General features: G+C 39.7%; 1 protein-coding gene across 1 annotated transcript in view; it reads left to right on the forward strand.

The window, feature by feature from the left end:
- Nucleotides 1-19426, forward strand: part of LOC119693441 (ski oncogene) — a 54607-nt gene that overhangs the window by 31120 nt on the left and 4061 nt on the right. The gene's annotated exons all lie outside the window — the stretch shown is intronic.

Below are 19426 nucleotides of genomic sequence, written 5' to 3' on the forward strand. Positions count from 1 at the left end.
TTTCATTTCAGACATAACTTGTACGGATCTGACGGATATTTGACAGGGGACGCTGCTTATGAATGGTTAATTTATTATGTTTGGGTGGTGGTGCGGTAGCTGTTCTACCCTCGCAACGCTGAAAATTGCATCGAGTAAGCTCAAAAGTAGTATTTAAAAACTTGCTTTAATAAACCAATCTGTCAGCCGCCAACAGTTTGCCTACTGTACACGCAGTCTTAGAATCCTCTCCCTTCGTCACTTAGGTATAGGTACCTTCATTCCTCTTTAAAGTGTCTTTGTAGTATAGATAGGGACCACCCTAAATGCAAAACTATAGTACAAATGTATCTCTTACCACCCACGAAGTAAAACCGATCAAAGGATACGCAAAGTTGAAAGTGTTACTCTTACGCAGTGACTGTATACTACGACATCTAGCACTACTTTTAATTGCTGCCACTCATTTCCCCTTATTTACTTGGGGTGAGAAGAACTATGTACTTACTTGCCTTTATGTGATATGTGACTCTACCATGACTGGTAAATTGCATTTGAAAGAGATGGGGTTGGATTGGATAACATCGATAAAAAATATTCTTAGGCTCAGAGATAGATGAAAGATCCAATTCTAAGAAATTTATAGCCACTCAGGTTTTACTCAGGGCTTAACTCGAGTTTAACCAATTCGACAAAACCCTATAATATCTGTAGAATCATTTACAAACTGTATTCTTTAGTAAAATCTGCAAATTCAAATCGTATCCATTTTATTTTTATTATGTTCTACCTGATTCACACAACATCACAACACCATGACTGTACAAGCCATATTCTTATATGGTTCTTATAGATCTACGTGCGTAATTGTACGAAGAAGTAACTAGGGGAGATGCACATAACTAACCCGTTCTCTTTGAAACACCTATACCACTTTCCTCCCCCTTCCTTTTATTATTCACACAACACAAGAGCCAAAGAACCTAGTAATATTCCAGCCAACGGAATGTATTTCAGCTGAAGCAATATTTCTTCATAACCAAGCCAATGATATTTGTGTGTTCCCGCCAAAAATAAGTCGGCCATTATTTTCCCGCTTCCATTTGACAGATCTGGATCGCGCCCGTTGGAACTTGGCAGCGATGGCCGAATTAACGTTTTTTTTTTTAATAATAAACTTTTCAGCCATTAGCTAACCTTCTTGTAGTAATTTGTTTACAAATTGATTACGAATGCGACACGCGATGTAATGTAATAAATGGTAACAATCCAAAACGCTCGTCTGATTTTATGCTATTCTCCACCATTTTTTGTTCTCACTTTCGAAAGTTGTTGTTGTCGGTTTCGATTCTCCTCGCCTTTTTGGCGCCAATCGCTGCGGCTGGTCAGATTTGGTTTTTAATTTGTCATGTTTTTGTTTCAGGTAAATATCTATCCACGCACACTACTTTTCTGCGGATAATCTTGGTATCATCTACATATTATTAGTAAGTAAATTGAGATTTTAATTAGGTATGGTTAGTCCCAAAGGCTGACAAGATTTCGTTTAAATCGAGAGTCGGCGCCAGGCATCTAGTTCAATTACACTTTAGGCAAGAGGATAGTCAAAACTGCGTGTGCGGTTGCTTCACAGAGAGGCCTAATTCACACAGCAATGCGTATGTTAATGTGTGGGACATGACTGGTGAATGTGGCATTCAGGAGGGTTACTCTATCTTAACAAAAAGCAAACGCTTAAGAGCTGTCATGCAATTGGCACGTGCAATAAGCAACAAGATAGAGTTCTGTTGTTGTCAGAGCATCAGGGCTCTGAAACTTCTGTTTTCGTAACCTGGAGTGACCCCCAGGGCTGGTGACATTGGCGATTGTTGAATGTTGATCCGTGCGCGCGCGCTCATTTGCAAACAGAATGCCATACCGCTTCGTTTCACAAACAACACCGCCAATACCCGCCATCTTGTTTTCAGTTACAAAGCTTAGGCTCGATACAATCTTCGGCCTTCGAGCTTGGTAAATGCTTCCTCCCATTGGGTATCAATGGCAAATGTCGGATTTGATCAGTTTAAAACCGCTGAAGTCCAGAAATCTAGTAATCTGATCTGGCATTTTGCTACTGATACTTTGTAAAAATAAGAAAGTATCTGCCATAAAGATCGGCCGGCACGCTTGATTAGAGCACTGAACCGACAAGAAAAGGTTTTGTCGCTGCTTTAGCTACAGGTGACCGCAGAGGTCGAAAAGCTGATGATGAAGACCAATAATTAGTTTCGGACAAATATCTGCTAACCAGTCAGTGAACACGGAATGTTAACAGCTCGTAAAAGCAACACGCGACTCTCACGAGCGAGTTAACATGGATGACTAGCGATTAGAACGTAAACGTAACCGAATCCACCGTCTGCCGCGTCCGTAGACTCCGTAGCCAGTTGTTTCGTCACTGCACGCAGTGAAATCAATGATGGCTGCGCGGCCCAGTTGTAAAGTTGACCTTGGTCGCTGCGAGCTGCCGGCCGACTGCCGCCAACCTCGAAGGTCTAAAGACTATGTATCAAATGGGTCTACGAATTTTGCTGTTCGATTTTTGAATTAAAAAAGGGCGCTTCGTTGCGGCGTTCTACATTTGAAATTTATTTTCGTTTCGTTTCTTCAGTTCAAGCCGTTCTATGTTTCAACTGGGTCTATGTTCCATGTTTTTATTCAAAATGTTTTTTTTTTAAGGTATTAGCAGCCAGTGTCACTGGAGGGTTCGAATTGGCATACATGCAGCATACATTTCTTACGTATTACTGGCTAGAAGTCAAGGAAGGCCGGCGTGGGATGTACTAAATAAGTTTGTTGTCTACTGACAGTGGGCGTCAATGGAGGAGTCAATCGATTTGAATTCTTGTACATGACATGACAAGACTACCGCGTACGCACTTTCATTATGAGTTATGATAAGTTTAGGGTTCTACCTTTTTTGGCATAAGATGTTTTTGCCTAATCTCGTATTGCATAGTAACGTTTGGTCAAAGTCTCGTTACGCCGAAAATCGTATGGCATAAATCTCGTTTAGTAAAAAGTTATTTCGCATAACATTGTTTAGCCTAATAATGGTATGGCCAAATCTTGAATAGCCTAATAATGCTATGGCATAGGTTTATTAGGTTTATACAAAGTAATAACATTCGTTTGGCTTTAACTTTGACGGAGCGTCTCCCTACATAGCGCAAACTGGTGCCTTGTATTGTTTCCGCTGTTTGGAAAACGCTCCGCTCCGCTTCGCTGCGCTCCGCTTTGGTTTTGATGAACATGTGCACCTAACACGCTCCTCCTCGCTTTGCTCGTCGTCGCACCTATTTTTAGGTTTCGATCTCATGGGGTTTGTAATAATTATATTGGTCGTTAACTTTCGATTTTTTGATCATACAATATCGTGATTTTCGGGATGTAGGAGAAAAATACCACAATTTGTACATTTACTACATACTTAATATATTATTTATTAAGATAACATTAAGAGAAACAAGATTATACATAGGTATAGACGAACATAAATTTGAGCAAACGAAACTTAGGTGTTTAAAGATTGTGCCTAAAGAGTTTTAGACGAAACGAGCCTTATGCCACATAAGTCTTGGCAAAGTGATGGTTCGGCCAAAAAAGTTTAGACCATACGAGTTATGCGAAATGAGTTTTGGTCAATAAAGATTATGCCAGATGAGCGGAACCCTAAGTTTAGTTGTAGAGACCATAATATCTGGCTAAGATAGATTTAGGAAAACGAGGTTACCCGGAAAAACGCCAAGTCTCAATATTACTCACTAGACCTGTAGGCACTAGTATTTATCATACTAGGTACTTACAACATAATCCCCACAAGTGAATTCTCGAGTCCCTTATCGTCAATCTACACAAACACTAGACAAATATGGCGTACCTACAAAAACATGTTTTCAGTTCTAACATTTCTAACCGATAAGCCAGCAGAAAACAAGTCTACGTCGTCATTAGGTGAATACAGATAGCCTAATCGTCTAGGCAAACTGCGCTGACGCCTAGAATACCAGATTTGGTTACAAAAATAATGCGTGGCTATAAAAAGTAAGGCGAGACGGATGCCGAACGACCTCGATGGCTCGTAAACACTGAGAAAAGTGTAAATGAAATCCAATAAATGCGTCTGCCATCGTACGAGCGGCGAGACGACGACGCGACGAAACCCGGCCAAATCTGGCAGTCGCTGAAAGCCTTACTTCGGCATGGTGCTGGTGGCCGCCGTAATTTGGCCGGGTAGCCGCTGGGTCGTGGAGTTCGCCGCTCGCTACGTGCTAAGACTTCGTATTATGAAGAAGCCAGCATGGAGGATGGACGGTTCTGTAGGGAAATTATACTTCTGAAGTTTAACCTCCTTGGAAGGAGAGCTGGCTGGATTTAAACTTTGCTATAACTATAATTTACTTTTTATGCTGGAATGGATGCTAAGTGATTTGAGAATGGACGCTAGCATCAGCATCATGACCCGGTTGATGCTATGACTATGGACTTGTTTCCGGTAAATAAAAAAAACCCGGCCGATGATAATGATCTGCTGATTCATATGGGTCTTAGATGAGCCCTAAAAATGGCAAGAGACTTCATATTCATTTGGTAACATACTAATGTAGAGTCAGGTCATACTTATTTGATGGTAGTTGGCATAGTAGCTCTCATCAATGCATTTGAAATTAGAGGGAATGTTGCCTAAAACGACCGCAGGGCTTGAGAAGACTAAAAAGTTATAAGAGTGTGTCAAACATGTATAAAATTACAATTTCTAAGTTTTGAATTTCGAATGAGTATCAAGATGGCGCCGTCTGCGACACGCGTCGCGCCGTTACGCGTATGCTATAATTTCGTATAATTTGTATTCTGGTTGTATCCAATAGCTGGCTGGTAGATAGATGGATAGTCTATCAATTCTATCATGCTTCTCTATTGATGCCGCTGCTGTAGCTGTCTATTTAGTTGATCTACTTAACTACTTTGTTTAACGTTGTCCAATCAGAATGCATCTTAAGTTAGTAAACAAACCATTCAAAACTCACAAAATAATACGATGTCGAATATCACAGTTTTTTTCGGAATTAGGTTAGTATACCTTGGGATTTGTAGTTTATTTTAGGTTGCCCAGGATTCGTAAATGTTATTTCGTTTTGATTTTGCGATAGGGCCCTAGGTGATACGTCACTCTGGGAGCCACCTTTCCTGCACCGATCTAAACTTGCCGATTCTCAAAGGCTCGGCCCATCAATCGATAAGGATCGGTTTTATCAAAGTCCCTCCTTTGCGCACCCATCACGTGTCCGGACGGCCGGTGAATATTTAACGCATTATCAATCTAGAGCTATCTTGACAATCAATCTGCAGGATACGGCTTACATTTTTAATAGTGTTGCTTCCTTGCCGCCTCTCTAAGTATGGTGCCCTGGTAGCTTATAGTTTTATAAGGCATGTTTTTAAACAACCGTTATATCTGATCTAACATTATTTTCCTAGTGGAAAAATTTGGGTCTAACCCCCTTATTCATAAAATAGTTACTGGCCGCTTTAGCTATTGAACTGTTTTGTCCCTCTGTCAAAGAACAAATTGTTCTCTGTCAGAGAGTGACAGAACAGTTCAATAGCTAAAGCGTCCAGTAACTTTTTTTTATGAATAAGGGAGTATGTATTTGATGATGACGGCATACTTTTCAGTATGTGGATCTTACAGTTCTTCTCATAATCAGTTTTTTCTCCCGTATGCCTAGCAAACTGTTATTGTTACATGTACCTACATATTGATTTCTGAGTAAATTCTATCCTTAACTTAGTCGTAACTTCATATTGAAGGAAATATGCAAAGTCTAGACAAGTTCCAACGTACGTCATTCAATTTTATTGCCCCACTGATAAACGCCAAGATTGACCCCTGGATCAAGTGTCGTGATTCAGTGTTATCACTTATTTTATTACTTATTTTTGTAATTAACACACATGACTCTGGAAATAGCCGATCTTGTCACAATTTATTTGAATTATTTTGTATTTATGAGGCTACTGAGCTGGGGGATCACTCTATAAGACGAAATACAAAGTTTCTGATCGCTGCTGCGCGAGCCACGACTTTATCTCGTTGTATGAAACGTGCCGATGGCACGACAGCTCTCGTTTGTTCGTTTTTCGTCAGTATAGAGAAACCCTCCTGGTGTTCACACTAAATAAGTGGAAGGAGATGTGTGTTTTGCGTCACTGTTGGACATTGTTTTGATAATGGCTGACCTATTTGAGTTATCGTGTAGGGCTAGGTACATGTAGGGCTGGCCAGTTGTTCCATAGCTACCAATAATTAATCAGATGCTTTGTACTTAATTGGACGTTTTATATGTGCCTAATTTCAGTAGCGTTGAAATGAAAATTGCTTACTGTAAAACATCTATCAGATCCATTGAAACCGAGTCCGCGTTGTTCTATGGTCAGATCCATACAAGTTACGTAAGATTTTTCAGATAAGCAATGCTTCGATTTTTCAGATAAGCAGTGGTGTGGTGGTTACCACTTGTTAAAGTGTTTTTTTCTGTAATGTGTGCTTAATTTGTCGAAATATAATAATTACTAGCATATCCTTAACGCAACGACGCACGACAAATAGGCTCATATCTTGGCTTCTGTTAGCGTCGGCATTATCTTATCAACTTAAATAATAGGTACAGAAAATTATGTAGGTATGCCTATATAATTTTAAATATACCTATTCGTTATATATTTTGCTAAATCATCATAAAGAAAATAATGGAAAACATGTATTGTTTGTGGGATCAAAGTTGAGCAAAATTTAATTTGGAAATCCCTCTGTTTTATACAAATAGTGACAAATACAGACATAGTGTGTGTGTGTGACTGAATTTTGTTCGTTGAAATAAAAATACATATACATTCTTATAGTTTTTTAGTTTTTTTTTCACTTAACATAATTTAGTTGTGTAGGAGTTCCTGGCCCTGTAGCACAGGGCGTTATTAAGACGTGAAAAGAGTTCTCCGTCCCGCTCGCTCTTGAGGCTGCGCGATGTGAGTGAGTGAGCGCTATGCAAAACTCTTGTCACGTCTTAAATGCGCCCCGTACTAGCCCTTCTGGAAGATAGACGAATACTTATTTATAATTTTCGACAAATTTAAGTAGCAGCCACATAATAGGAATAGGTCTTAGTGATTGTGTGTTAAGTATGTACAAAGCTATAAAAAACTTAGTTTTTGATAACCTCTTTCCTGACAAAGTACCTATTCATATCTAATACTGGATAATATTGTAAGTACCCACCTACCTACGATAAAAGAAGATTTATTGCTTCATATTTTATGAATAATGACCATATTTAATAGTCTAGCGTTTTAATAAAATATTCTACTAATAGTCTAGGTTGAAGCAGCATCTGATACTTATCTTAAACAAGAATTATGTTGGCTTGGAATTTGGACTGACCCGACTTCGAGTAAACTATAGACTTCACCGATAAACGGAAAATATATGTAATTTTCACATGGCAATCTTCATAGTAAACTACGAAAACTCACACTCGGCGCACTGGTCACGTTGGCAAGTATTGATGCGCGCGCGCAGCCTTATCACGGGGTGTTATTAGGACGCGCTATCTGCCGGTCAATGACCCCTGTTGACGTGCACACCCCCCGCTGGCTTTTGTTCCTATCTGTTTACTAAAACTGAGTACTACGTGTGTGTAAATGTTGTTATGACGATCAGTAGCCGAAAATTAGCATGATGACGTAGCAATAAATAGGTCGAAATTAAAGGAACAGACAGATTACCACTTAAACTAAATCAGAAAGTTTTAGTTTAAGTGGAGATACCCTCAGGCACGCCAGAATATTTGTGGTCAGTCTCCTCAAGGGAAGCCAGTGTGTACCGAGCTGGTATAAGTTGGTTAGCCCATTCAGATGAACTCGTATGAGTTATTGAAACACAATACAAATTTTACGGTCATAAGCCTCTCCCAAGGAGCATCACAGCTCCTAAATCCTGTCTAAGACGTATGACGTAACGAAATGCGGTGTCGCACATAGGACTACCCGTTTCTTGCTGCATGCGCCTAATAGACCGATTTCATAACAGTTTTCCGAAACTTCATATTTCATCAATCTGGAGTAACCTTCCTGCGTAGAGCTATAATCTATACATCTACTAAATAAATACTACGTAATCCTAACTAATATTATAAATGCGAAAGTAACTGTGTCTGTCTGTCTGTCCGTATGTCTGTCTGTTACTCTTTCACGCAAAAACTACTGAACGGATTTGAATGAAATTTGGTACACATATGGTCTTGACCCTGGGAAAGAACATAGGCTACTTTTTATCCCGGAATTCCCACGGGAAAACTATTTAAGGCGAAGCGAAGCTCGCGGGAACAGCTATAAAAAATAAAATTGACTCTGTAGTACAACTACAACTACAGAGTCAATTTTATTTGGCAAAAGGTTAGGTTTTAAACAAAAGCTCCAACTAGACCTCACGTCGCAAAGAAAACTACCTACTATTGGCAGACGTGAGAAATCACGCGATATTATACAGACTCATTCATACTACTTACAACCTACTTTAATGACTAACATACGTGTACAGTGCCACAAACGTATCTGTTCCGGTGTCAGTTCATGTAAATGTGTAATATTTCTTCATTCTATAAGATTTTAAGTTTGCTAGTAGTGGTAATTCGCTCTTGTGGTTTCAATAAACCCATCTAATCTATATCAATATATAGTTCATTAGTAATGTAAGTAATGAGATATAGATCAATTTAGTTAGCTTTCACCCGAACAGATAAGATTGTCGCACTATAGGTATACATGCAGGCGCCACCTCGAAACGCTGACATGAAATAATAGTTATCTAGATATTTAGCGCATCACAACAAATGGCAACAAAAGCATTGTTTGTAATAATAACAATCATAACACGTGATTTATTACCAGATGCATAAATTGAGAATTTTTGCTGTGCATGGCAAAACGCGTTATAATAAATATTCTGTAAGTAATATTTTTATATTGACGTAATGTTAATTCAGTGAATTGTAATGAAAGTGTCTCGCTGATAGAAGGATCCATGATAATATCGTATAGTGCCACAAACTTATCTGTTCCGGTGAGAGTAGGGTTTCGTTCCCGCTTTCCCGAGAATTCCCGTTCCCGGGAATTCCCGGGAAATTTGTCCTTCCCGAAACCGGGAAAAATATTGCATTCCCGGGAATTCCCGGGTTTGATTTTTAATCGATTTTATGCTATATTTTCGTCTTTATCTGTTTCGCCTACCTTAAACCAAAAAAAATATCGCCAGGTTTGTCGTCTACGATAAGAAACTTGGTATTGTTGTACTTAAATTATTGGAAAATCATTCGTGTTATTGTTTTCGCGCAGCTGCATTGCAAAGATAAATGACTCATCTACATCACTTTGTTTCACCTCTTCCTGATTCAATATTTTCATCTTTATTTATCTGTTGGTCCTCCCACCTACCTAAAACCAAACAATTGATCGGCTTTTACATAATATGTGACCAGAGTATGTATAAGCTAACACTACGTAATACTACGTCCCCGTTTTATGACGCATAGAAAAAAACAAAATAAGAAGTAGGTTGAGCGATAAATCGTAAAATTATTTAAATTAGTATTTCTAAAACATTACCTCAAGTGTAATTAATTTTCTATTTTTCAAACTGTTAATTATAATACCTTTGTTATTGTTTAATTTACAATTAAGAAAAACAAATGATTTGGCATGTAAAACAAATCATTATATGTAATTTTGATTGTTAATTTATCTGATTGTTGCTTTTTTCTACCTATACGAGTGATAAAAGTATATTTGATTTAATTGTAAGAGTTTTAATACACTATTTTATAGACTTTTAATACCAGAAAATAACAAAACCAAGCATTTAAAATAAATTCCCGTTTCCCGGGAATTCCCGGGAAATCTTCAAAATAATTCCCGTTTCCCGGGAACAGAAAAAGGTCGGGAAAAACGAAACCCTAGGTGAGAGCGAACTAAATTGGTCCATACCTCATTACTTACTAATGAATTTCATATTGACATGACATAGATTATATGGACCAATTTAGTTCGCTCTCACCGGAACAGATAAGTTTGTGGCACTATATATATCATTGAACTGTCAAAAAAGCAATTTACGCAGCATAAAAAAAAGTGTTGCCATGCTGGGCCGGTATCGCAATCTATTTCGATCCACTATTTTATCAGTTCAAAGTATTATTTTATCTCATAAGTGTATTTTTTTTCTGTATATCTACAAGAATATTAGCATAATCTGTCCTTGCTTTACATAATGTGAAATTTTAATGGAGCCATCATTTTTAAAGACCTACGGCTTATTATTCCGCTGGAGACAGGCGACTGCTATTATATTATGTATATTTTAACAAGAATTTTGTTCCTCACTGGTCTCTATGTTGAGACATTTTATATTAAAGTAGAAGCTTGTATTTATTTACATTTTAATGCAAAACTAAAAACGAGGCAAATGAAATGGTATTCATGAGTTATTTTTATGGAATACTAGCTGTTCCCGCGCGCTTCGCTTCGCCTTAAAAAGTTTTCCCGTGGGAATTCCGGGATAAAAAGTAGCCTATGTTCTTTCCCAGGGTCTAGACCGTATGTATACCAAATTTCATTCAAATCCGTTCAGTAGTTTTGGCGTGAAAGAGTAACAGACAGACAGACAGACAGACACAGTTACTTTCGCATTTATAATATTAGTTAGGATCCAGTTCAGCGCAAGGCGCAAGGTGGACGCTGTCTTGTATATTTATGCGACAAGTTTAAATGGAAATTATTTGTTTTGTATGGACTGTATGGTCATAAAGAAAAGAACAACGAGTCCTTTGTCAGTTCACGGAAGTTGCCAAAATAAGAGAAGCAGAATGCGAAACCCCGAAAACTGGTTAACAATAATAACGCTGAGAGAGTGACGAAGTACCTATTTTGTATTTATGTGATATAGAAGTCAGAGTGTGTCATAGGGAAGTTTTCATCTCGAAATGCCCTTTACCAAACGTATAAAGCAAAGCTAGAGTGATCTCCGTTTTGCAGTACCTATCCTAATCCTAACTATCCTAACTAATATTATAAATGCGAAAGTAACTGTGTCTGTCTGTCTGTCTGTTACTCTTTCACGCAAAAACTTCTGAACGGATTTGAATGAAATTTCGTATAATACATATGGTCTAGACTCTGAGAAAGAACATAGGCTACTTTTTATCCCGAAATTCCCATGGGAAAACTTTTCAAGGCAAAGCGAAGCTCGCGAGAACAGCTACTAACGTATAAGGCGAAGCTAGACTGACCCCTGTGCAGTAAACCCACGAATAATCTCATGTCTCGCTATTTCTGTTCGGCGCACGCCACTTGTCTTATTGCGCGAGGCTTATACGTTCGTTCTCGTCCTTTTGTCGAGAAATGACAAATAGACTGGCTCCTTAGAATAGCGTTGGTACTGCTGGTGACGATAATAAACTGCGAAGGATGTGGTACAAGTAGAATAGTTTGTGGTTTGTCTTCTCTTCTAATTGTACCTATGGGATCTCCTTAGGTAAGCTGGTTTTGTTTTGTGTACGATACAATTTTCATACGTGTACTGTGGCGCGAGCATAGGATTCGATACTATTTTCGAATCTACACGAAGGGTGGCTTTTACCAAACGCTTAACGTATTTAAATCAAATTTTAAATACATTTTGTACCAACTGACAGACGTATGACAGGCTACTAAATACGTTTAGCGTTTGGTGAAATTCGACCTAACATATGGAAAAAACAAATGTCACTTTTGGAACTAACTTTGCCTTACATTTTGAAAGTGACAGTTGACGATACGCAACGTTAACGGAGGATCGAAACTTGTGCTCACGATTCTGTACACACAATGAAACGCAATCACACATTCACTCACTGCTGACAATAAGCCTCCTTTCTCCACCATCAAAACACTGGCCATCAATAATTCAAACAAAAAAGTAAAGTTTTTTCTTCCCGCCCAAAAGGCATAGGAAACCGCTCCATTCAGCCTGGGCTGAGACCTCCACGCTCTCCCGCATCCTGCCCGCTGGCCGGCTGCCAGCGTGCGGTGGCCCCGCTAGTTATACATAGAATACATGACACACTGCTCGCTTCCTAAATGTACTAGCACTCGCACAAAGGTAACTGCCCTGAGGGTAACATCTCTTGGTTTTCGAACGCAGCCATTTTCGTTCGGTTTTCGAAAATTCGAAAAGGAAAGAGAAATGCAATGCCCACAGCACCACACGTAAACTATCTATTACCTTACCCTGCAGCATCGCTTATATCTGTCCAATCTGACGTAACATGTATGGATATGACATATAAGTAGTGATGATTGCGGATGGTTTATTGCTAATTTGTAGGTGGAGGGTGGTACGGTAGCAGGGAACAAAATATGCCAACTTCAAAATATATCAACCTATACTTTCTGTCATCAAACACCCAACCATGGTCCGTCCGTAGCATCGTGAATGATCGTAAAGCTGGAATAGTTCCACAGTTTATTGTACGTAGTTACCTAATTACTGAATGAACTAAACATCAGCGATAGTAGTCGCCTACGTGCGACTGGAACCATTTAGTTAGTCTATTATATTACCGCCACCATTGTTTATTTGAACAGCTTAGACTGAAGCAAATTTCCTGAAATTCTTCGCCTACCGGCTGTTGATCTGTTGAAGCTGTTTGCACCAAAAAAAACATTGCTATAACCCATCTATAACCTATGAATGTATCATACATTATGCACCTATCTATATTAAAGTAGGGTGTAATATTTACCGTCAGTATGGGAAATCTAAAACTAAACTGTTATTGTTGACATTATGTAATTAAACCCGTGTTTGAAAGATTGGCTGCTATGTACAGATTGTCGATCCGTAATTTACTTGATATTGATATCACGATGTCAAAAGTATGGTCGTGTCGGTCGCCAAACATACGATTTTATATTTCGTTGTAGGAGAGTTTTCTTGGAAAATGTCGGTTAGATCACGGCTCTGGAATCCGCCCGTGAGGAGGACGGCATGCCGCTTCTTCGCCAAATACTCCACGTGCCAACTCCCAGAGGCATCTACTTATTACTGAGTGATATTTTCCCGTGGGAATTCCGGGATGAAACTGTTTAGAGTCTTTAGAGGTCACGCGTATTTTGGTGTTGTTATTTGAGCTACTCTTCCGTTCTGTCCTGGACTATTTGATTACACTGAGCACCATTAGGATCATGATGCAATTAAATAATAATATGTAGTAGGTACATGGTTCTTATTTATTTTTCCTTCTCGATGGCATCTTATCACACATTGGGACGAAAATTACGTTTGGCAAAATAGGCAGAAGATCAAAGCTAGCTCCGGATTTTCCTTATTAGATGTGCCAATAAATCCCCATAGCAGCTCATTAGCCGTGGCCTCTCTCTTGTGCCAAGATCAAAATCGGTTTCGCGCCAAAATGGCCACGCGCCTTTCACTTTCCCGCGTTCCTATATTTCCGGTGAAATATGTGTAAACATCCGGTTTTTCTGAATCACTGGCGCCACGTGATGGGAGGGGAAGACGGGGACATTAGAACCTTGGCTGTTTACCAAAAGGTCCGCTATTTTCCCGGTATTTTTTTAATTGGATAAATTATTGCGATATTTGAGCGTTTAGTCACCGCAACGCATTGTTCGATATTTTGACAGCTGGCTTCAGCGTTCAACTAGAAATACCTTCGCGAATGATGAATTATACAATCTCGCTCGACTTCCGTTATTTGAAACGATTAATAACCCACAGGAATGTGAGTGTATATTATTATTGTATTCCGGGAGCGCACGGCTTGCCAAGTTCAAAACAGAGCCATTAGCATACCGCGTTTTAGGCGTGTCGGATAACAGTTAAGTTTTGTTTTTGTAGTTTAGTGTACTGAATTACGAGCTAATGGCTGACATGACAGTAACAAGTTCTGTGAATGGGTGGTGGCGGTCGAGTGGCGTCCTTGCGACGGTCCAAGCGCCATGACATTTCTCAGGACCTCTTCTCATTGTCTTTTGTTTTGGTAGTAGTTCTGGAAACATCTGGAAACTAATTTTCATAAAGTATTTAAGGTGATTACATCGGAATTCGCTTTATCTTTATTGTTTAGAATAGGTGTCGGATAGAGTTCTATCAGTCAATAATTGACACAACCAAACCCGATATTATTTTGTACGGTACTAGTGGTATTACCTATAGGTATAAATTTGGCCCAACTAAACCATTGCAATAATATTGATAATCCATAATAGTGTGTGCCTTGTTGTGTATTTCAAGGTTAATACATTATTTTCACTATAGTTTTCATCATATCAGTTATTCACAGGATACTTCTCTCAACACACATTCAGTCTGCAATGTCAGCACCCAGCTAGGAAGTGTTTCAACTCACACTGCACGTGCCTGGTCGCTAGTGAAGTGGCAAATTCTATTTTAATTGGCCATTTGTAAAGTGCTCTCTAGCATTGCAATTCCCAGAAAAGCAATCAGTCTGGTTACTGCCACAGCACCTAACCTATGTTTTGTGGCCCATTCCGTGGCAATTCGTCTCGATAAACCTATAAAGGACTGATCACTTTTTTAGTCAATCGTATTTTACTGCGAGGCATAGCCAATGCCTTCTACAATAAATACACAATAACACACCCCCCAAATCAGCGTAGTAACAAATGACTATCCAAAAACATTAAAGATAATGATAATGAAACAAAATATCGATAATGAGAATTCTAATTACATTTCGTTTTTATCATCGCAACGGAAATGGTTTTGCGTATTTACCTCACCTTTACCTTCAATTTCAGTGGCTAAAAATAACTTAAAATTCAATACAGCTACTATCACCTAGCCCATCACAATTTCCTTTTTAAAAAAAACTGTTCAAAATCAATCTGCGAGCGTGACAACAGGCGAGCATTTCGCCCGGTTTATCGCGCGCTCTAAAATAACCATTACGTAATATTGCCGGCGGGGACGCGGCGACCCCCCGGCGACCCCCGCCCGGGGGGGCAGACCGCCGGGGGCGGGGGCCAGACACCCCCTACACCCCCTCAACGACCAAGGTCAAACCCTGCCAGTCTTAAACACAACCTCTCCACACCCCACTTTACACCTAATGTCTCTCTACTACAGCTCTATTTAGCCTGCGTTCGAACTAGTCTGCAGTGCTGTACGAAGTTTGCCTTAACGCTGTACTAGTAAGGTATACATTTGAGTGTGAATAGTGGAGCTGTGGTAGTATAGTTATTCCGTAGTTGCCTGTTGAACAATCAATGAAAGCTGGTCTGAAAGTGACTAGCACCCCCCCTCCCCCTCGCCCCTCCCGGGTGCCGTAGCAACATGTCTATTTATACATTTACTAGTTTTTCGCGCTTGAGCTTCGCATCGCCTTAAATGATTTTCCCGTGAAAATGGTAATCTTCCATCCCGTTATAACTGATTAGTGGTGGGAAAAACGGCTACATTTTGATAACACGCTACAGACGCTATGTTACACATTTATAGCAGGTTATTTAATCCGCTACATTATAACGATATTGAAGAGCAAAAAAAAAATTGATGAAAAAAAAAATTTATGAAAAAACCAATGAACTTTCCTTCATACTTTACAGGCTTAGAACTGTCTATAATGGCACATCACTATTTCCATAATGGCACATCACTGTTTCTTTTCATTTTTATGAATTATTGTCAAACGTTCTTTAATTAAAACAAAACAAAACACTTTAAAACCACAAAGTAATATCCTTTCAATGTTTCATCCACTTACGAAAACACACGTAAAGTAAAGATAGGTAAATTGTCCAGTCAAAGTTCAATCACACACAATCACAAAACATTTAAAATACGAAATTGTCCTCAGAACCAAATTGTCCGTTAGAAAGTACCTATTTACACTTACACAAACACTATTTATTTTAAATTTTACACTAAACCTAAATAAACACTATACCTATTTTAATACGTTACTATTTAAACTATTTATTATTATGTATATTTACAAATATTTATTTACAGCACGCAAATGCAACAAAACAAACAACGCGATCGTAATTCCTAACGTTGCGCGAGGCACAATTAGCATAGCGGCCACCCGTGGCCGTTGCCAAATCGCGACTGCGGAGCTAATTTCAGCAGATAGCGGAGCGCTATTGCGTAGTGAAGCTTGCAGCTTCGCAGCGTCTCGCTCTCTCACACGCGAGTCGCGCGACGTTGCACCGTTGAGAGAGCGAGACGCTACAAAGCAAGTGAATATCGCCTGCGCGGTTATCGCGCGCCACGTCTCGCGGCTGCGAGAAATAGCGGAGCCGCTCCGCTATTTCTAGCAGTAGCGTCGTGGCAACGGCCGCGGGCAGACGCTGTCCAATTTTGCGAGCTAAGATCGCGAGGGCGCGTCGCGTTATAATTATAGCAGCATTTGCGCGTTCATAAAGCGAATGCTATTCGTTGCGAGCAAATCACTTGCTATGTTTTTTAGCTATATGTTATATTAACCTCCACTATAACTGATCCTGTCAGTAGCAGCTCGCTAGTTACCTGTATCTGGTCTGCTTCTGAGTATGCGTTGAAAAAAGTGTCTGCTGGTACAATTATGTTGCATCAGTAAGGTAGCCTTTCCATCTAAGCGTCAGTCACTGTCGTGGCGTCTACCTGCCAATTGGCCTGTGTCTGCTGCACTGAAATTTATAGAAGTCTAGACTTTTATAAATTTCCATAGAATTCTTTATGTCTTGACGCTCTGTCGCCTTATGAAGCGCATCAGTAGATCGTATCTTCATGTGTTAAGTGTGCGTTATACGTTTAGCTTACATTATTCGATTTGTACATATCGCATTTGGTTTTCAATAACACAATATCTTGCCTTGTCTTTATGAGCATCATTCCTTCTGCTATCTTGTATCTTGGGATGTTTGACGCCGCCCAGACCCAAATTGCACACGACGACACGATCTAAATACCATTTACTATATTATTTACAATACAACCATGCGTCACACAAGTGAACTTTACCTACTACGTATGTAGTTATACATGTACATAAAACCAACTATACATAGGGGTTCAGATAAACTCTATTAACCTTGTAAAGGTTATAACGACAAAGGCGCGATATCGCGACGGTATTTTATTTAAGCTTAAAAACAACTAGATAAGATTCCCCTTTTTGAGGCCGCACCGGGTATCGCAAATTTTATGCCATAATCTTACCTAACGTGATAAATCAAATATGCCAGCAGTAAATTCTGTATCCAAGGAATTCCCGTCTTTATCAAATTATCTTTTAAAGGCCTATAATAAAAGTTAGTAAATAACAATGAAGGCAAGCCTTTTGTCTAACAATTACTGGACATATCGTAAAACTCATAAGTATCTACGTAACACGTATCGATTGACCTTTGGAAAAACAACGCCTACGAATTCAGAAGGAATAACGTTCAATACAACCTACATATTTGGCTCTTGGATGTATGTATCTCCTTAGTTTAATCCGGTTATCCTTATCATCTGAAAAATCTGTTTTATCGTCGTAATCGTAAGGTCTTGTCGAGGTCCGGATCAAAACAAAAGAGATGCCATTAATTACCTACTTACAAAGAAAAACTACTCGCAGAGACGAAAACAAAAGAAATCTCTCATAGTACAAAGTACAGCCTACACATTTCCCGGGCGTTTCTCATCTCGGTACATACACAGATACACACGTGCCTCTAACAGTCCATACGTCTCATGCATGTTGCCAAATGACTCACTAGCGAAGTAGCGAACCCTAGCGAGCCATAACACTGCTCTGCGCTGGCCAGCTTACCCCGGCCTCCCCGCGCCTATACAAAACCCCTTCGCGCCTTTCTAACACAACTTTCCTCAACCAATACTCTACCTTTTTCTTACCCACATAAGGCTCCAAGTAGGTTCGCCTTGCTGAGGGTATTCTTTGTCTGTGCGGGACACGAGGCGGCTCAGGTTAGACTGGTAATAATTTACGCTAGAGTTCAAGAAGTGGTCTGTAACGGGACCCCAGTGTTCATTACAGACATTGTTTTGTGCGGCTCGTGTAGACACCACGCAGGCTTCCTCCACGGATGACTGCACTGGTGAGCTGCTAGATGTGTTCTAACGTTCATCCATCTAAATGTTATACTCACTAGCAATGAAAAAGTTTTAGTGACAATAGCACCAAATTACTCCTAAACGGACAAAGCTAGAGCTTAATACGCCTTCTGAAATATTGAAGTACATTTAACAGCGCATCAGAATATTACTAATGAAATCGTAAATAAATTAAATGTTTGAACAAATTCGGGTATTTGGGTGTCGACGTTTTCTAAGTGGAACATTTTCATTGCTCGTGAGTGTATGCGGTATTATCAGCCACGTTGGCAACTCGCTGCCCCGCCCAGCCGGAGGGCCGAAGGGCGTCATACTCTTTTGTCGCAATAGCGGCTAGAATGTGTGGGTTTTAAGAAAAAGTTCTAATATTTTCTCTATGGTCTTCCATGGCTTCACTAGCGTGTCTTAGAGCTGTATTTTTAGGTCGTTTTGACGTCGAGGGTTGGCAAAGGTATTCAAGGAAACATACGACTGCGTCGGTTGTAGAGAGACCCTAAAAAGAGATGGGCGACTGTTTCAGCTCAAAAAATCATATATTATTGGTGCGATGCCATCTCAAATGAAATAAACTAGGCGAATCCGAATAATTAATGTGCCTACCTACTAGTTTGTAGCTCGCTTAAATAATAAGGCAATACTTACTCGCCATTACCATAGACAAAATGCCATTACCAATACATAATGCCAACGTTTCAACAATGAAACAATGAATAGATTGAACGCAACTATTCCCATACTTACCAAAATATACGCTCTAGTATTTTCCCATACTTGTCCGACGAATGTTTACTAACATCGAGAATGAATGTCCAATTTCATGATCCCATTATTTTAATGTAATAAAGTTAATAGGTACCTAATGATTAACTTACACGCGACCTAGAACAAAGCGAAAGCTTTTGAAGACCGATATATATATCTATTTATCTATACCTCAGAAACTGAAATGAGGCCCTAGATATTCCTGGAACTCACTGCCACAGTTTATCTTTATCAACTTAAACAGCTCCCCAAAACGACAAGAAAACCTTCAAGTTGCATACCGCGTTAATTACCTCATCCATCCATCCAGCCAGCACCAGACTGAGTAAAGAGGTTGCATAACGGCGAGACCACGGAGTCCGTCAATACAGGCGTCGCGTCTGGGGTTTGTCTACGCCCCGGCCGCGACCTACATGCCGCCCCCACCCCCGCCGCCCCCAGGGGCCGGGGGCGATGACGTGCGAAGTCGAC

This window comes from Plutella xylostella, chromosome 3 (genome assembly GCF_932276165.1).
Source record: "Plutella xylostella chromosome 3, ilPluXylo3.1, whole genome shotgun sequence".
In the NCBI taxonomy this organism is placed as follows: domain Eukaryota; kingdom Metazoa; phylum Arthropoda; class Insecta; order Lepidoptera; family Plutellidae; genus Plutella; species Plutella xylostella.